Below are 4,156 nucleotides of genomic sequence, written 5' to 3'. Positions count from 1 at the left end.
AATAGAAGTCTGATGACACATTAGGTCCTCGCATTTGAGGGACTAAGTCCCACCACTGTAAACTAAGATCTCTATTATGGTTGCCTTGTTTACTCTGCCCTGTAATCTTAGTGAATTTCGGATCTGACCCTTAAATGACGCAGGATTGCAAATGCCGCTCGTGCGTGGTTGCCCGCGCATTAACTTCATCTCTTACAGCACAGTCACGGCTCATACATCTGCTAAGATAAGTGAAGGTCCGCGGTTCGAATCCGACCTCCGCCACTCGACTTCCCCTGTCTAGGCTTGGGCAACCTGGCAGTATCCCAGCCCTCGTGCTTCCTTCGGGTGGCATGGCAGCTAGGCACCGGAAGGGTGCTACAGCTGAACGCTTTATCTTTATCTTTTTTATAGCTGTCACAGTTTTGTTCACCAGTGATCAAGAATGATGGCGATCGGATATTTAGCTGATAGAACTGAATTTAGGAGTGGCAGTGGGCTTTTTAGTAGGTGATCGAGAGGGAAGGCTGTGCACGGAAGACAACAGTTTGGATGAATGCACGCCATTGAGTTCGCGACTGTGCTATGCTTGCCAATGCCTTTAAACATTGTGGCTCCCATTTCGGGGTCCCCGTTCAGGGTTGCGGCTGTGACCAACATCTGAATTGGCTGGTAATGACTTTCATACTTCTATGCTAAGTCCATTGCCTAACCTCCCCTGGTTCGTTTTTACCCTCCGCGTGGTTGTGTGGTCAGGGCTGTTCGAGGATGTCGGTGGGCTCTTATACGGAGCACGTGACCAAGCCAGCGCTACCTATGGAATATGATCAGCTCTGCTATCGTAGGTTATTTCTCCCGGAAACCATTCGGCGTACTTAAGCCACACTGACTCGAGGCTCCCACCAAACCCTTGCAATGCTCCAGAATACCAATGACCAAACACTGAATCCTTCAACGCCTTCGGCGCACAGCTACCAGGCTGCTGTTTCATACAACAACATCGAGCATCGTATACTCTATCTTTGTACTTGGTATGAATCTTCAATGGCCACACCGGTAACGAAGTTGAAGAGAGGACGAGAAATCGGATGGCCTTGTCTGACGCTACTGGATGTAGTGAACCCAGGTAAAAATTGTCTGTAGACATTCGCTCGTCTGAGGAGCTGGTATACAGCACTTTATGGAGGGAAAACTTTGCTTCATCGACACTTCCGTGGTGCCCGACAATTCGCACAGCGAGAGGTAGCTTTATAATCAACAAGAATAACCATTGTTTATCGCTTCAGCGAGTGTAAATGTCCTGTGATCTGTCGGAGGGCGAATATACGATCGATTTACCCTGCTTTTCATGGATCGGCCTCTGTTTTCACTCAACCTTCGAGAGACGAAACCGTAGAGCACCTTCGGCGCTAAGACTCAGACCAACGCCACAACGGTTTAGGCTTTCTCTCCAGAGTAGGGTGGCATAGTAGCTAGAATACAGAGAAGAGGCAGTAGCAGTGTATATAAATGAAGCAGATGACCTTCTGGAGAGGACAGGACAGCGACTGGAGTTTGTTGATCAGTTACCCGTCCAGTAGAGATCTGCATCCGGTGGAGATCAGTGCATCCTCGACCAAAACTTCGTCGATGGCTCATCCTGTCGGGTACTTGAAAGTCCGCAACAACTGGCTAAGGATGCTATATCTACCTGTTGTTAGTGGCTTTAGCACAGAGTTCAGCCCCTCTTAAACAACCAATCAACCATCGATCCGGACACTTCAAACCCGAGTCTTACACTCTGTGGGTTGACAAGCAGAACGCCTTAACCCACAGAATGCAAAGATTGAGGGAGTAGGGCCCAATTCAAAAGCAATCAATCGTTCAGCTGTAAAACCCTTTCGGTGCCTAGCTGTCATGCCACTCGAATGGAGCACGGGGGCTGGGATACTGCCAGGTTGTCCAAGCATAGACAGGGGAAGTCAAGATGCAGAAGGCGGGTTTGAACCACGCACCTTCTGGCAAGTAAATTCGCGCCCTGGCCACTAAGCTATCTTGCCCTTAGTGGCATCAATAGAACAATTAGAAAAAACTACCTCTACTGCGACCATTGCGGTCACACACCTCACATTCGGACAGCAGCCCTTCGTAGGAAAAATGTTGTGTCCTGTGTTTCATAAGATCAAGATGTTTCTACCGGTGTAGTTACGTGAGAGCTTTAGGAAATACTACAGTCACAAACCGAACGAATTTACTTACATGTTATTGTGACAAACCTAGGTTTGTATTTTTGATTTTGCCACAAAACGATTCGGGAGAAATGCAAAAGGTACAAAACAATGAAGTCTGAGAGCACCTTTAAATGTCTCTATTATCCCCCAATCTGGTTGGTTTACACAAATTTTCTCCTCTAAATTAATCATGGACCGGCATCGCATGGATTTTTACGAATGTGTTTAGCGAATTTCGTATAAACGAAATAGTTATGGCGATCTAATAACAGCATTTTGAATATGAACTTATAGAGTGAACTGCAAAATATCTGTTCACAATGTGCACAACGGGTGGCTGATTGTAACTGAGCCGTTATCCCATGCAGTACCAGAGAACGGTTGAAGGAGCAAACATGTAGGGTGCAGTTGTGGCATTTCTGGAATCGTGTGTACTTGGAGATTCACGCTTATAAAAAGCCTTTCAATGTCTTGACAGTCTTCCATTTGAGGTAGAATATGGTATTTCACCATCTCACCACAACCACCATCATCCTCAGTGGTAAACCCAGTTCGGGTTTTGCATTGATTTCAGGTACCACAACCCTGATCACTACACACCATAGTGTGACCGTGACTCATTGAGATCCACAGGGTAGTTAGTCATTTTCAAAGTTTCATGACAGTCCGACTTTCGTGGTCTACAGGCTGAGCGTTGTAATGAGTGTGGCAACTTGTTCTGTGAAAACTGTAGTGCTCCCGGAATCGCTCACCAACCCCCCATGTAGCGGCCAGGCTTTTAAGATAAAGGTTTTGTTTGAAGATCCCAGTCGTCCTCGTGTGTATTCGGATGTCATAACGGTGTCCTATCCCACATGGGCGACGAAGGGATCTATCGGTCCTTTAGAGTGGGTCTACAGGGATGTCACTGGCTACGGAGAAGTGAGGGGCAGAGGAGCGAATGTGAAAGAGAAATAGGGGGCGTCAGTAGTAGTCTGTTTCCGCTTACTCACCCTGCTTTATGCAGTAAGTAAGGCGATCCGACTGATGACTCCACGCGATGACTCATGTTGCATGCGACCATCTGTAATTGTGCGATTCGTGGTCCTATATGGGCTGGAATACTGCCATGGTACCTATATTTAGACAGAAAGGCGATTAAGGTCTTCAACCAAAGGTTCTGCCTCAAAAGCTCAACTGCAATTCATCGGTGGTTGCAGTAAGACACATGGCAGCGAGGTATGAAAACACCAAATAGCAGACGTAGCCAGTTTTACAACTGCCGCTTTCCTGGGTGGGAACTCCGGGGTTCAGCTCAATAATGGTTGGTGACACTGGCATACGTGGGTCAATCACGCAGTCAGTGGCGCTGGTGCATCAAAGCTATCACCTTTAATACTTGGCTGCCCAGTTTTTCTGTTCCTTCAGAGCAATATGTAGGGCGAACAAACTAATAATGCTATCATTAGTCCTCAGCTGTCTCTCCCACGCTCCCATTTTCCGGTGATCAAAACTGTGGTAGCTGGCACCGGCGCAACCTTGGCGCACGGTTTATAACTGATAAACGGAGCTTAACTGGAGTTTATCAGAGCCATGTTCTGGACTTCCCTTCAATTCCCTCCTGGATCTTTATGGCCACACCTTTGCACACTTTCTGTCTGCGACACACTGCAGCCAGTCTTACTCATCTCCCGTGATACAATAAAGAACAGTGGCACTGGTTGAATCCCAGAGAAATTTTCTTGCCACTGCTACGGATAAATCAACTCGTCGAGTTATCAGTCATCAAATGAAAATTATTGTGTGCACTGAATATGGGGCTTGCAGGGCGAGGGTTCTGGAAGAAGCACGAACACCGGCAATGCCCTAAGTTTATTCCGGTTTGCCCTCGGTCCTTGAAAACCGTGTGTGAACCAAAACATCCAGTATCAAACCGGCTTGATCATCTCTAATAAACTACGATATCTCGATTGTCGAACCGCACCACA

General features: G+C 47.1%; 1 protein-coding gene across 1 annotated transcript in view; it reads left to right on the top strand.

Moving 5' to 3' along the window:
• Nucleotides 1-4,156, top strand: part of T265_14474 (hypothetical protein) — a gene marked incomplete at both ends in the record, with an annotated part of 56,883 nt that overhangs the window by 3,075 nt on the left and 49,652 nt on the right. The gene's annotated exons all lie outside the window — the stretch shown is intronic.

This window comes from Opisthorchis viverrini (genome assembly GCF_000715545.1).
Source record: "Opisthorchis viverrini unplaced genomic scaffold opera_v5_199, whole genome shotgun sequence".
Taxonomy (NCBI): domain Eukaryota; kingdom Metazoa; phylum Platyhelminthes; class Trematoda; order Opisthorchiida; family Opisthorchiidae; genus Opisthorchis; species Opisthorchis viverrini.
This window is presented reverse-complemented; position numbering and strand designations above follow the sequence as displayed.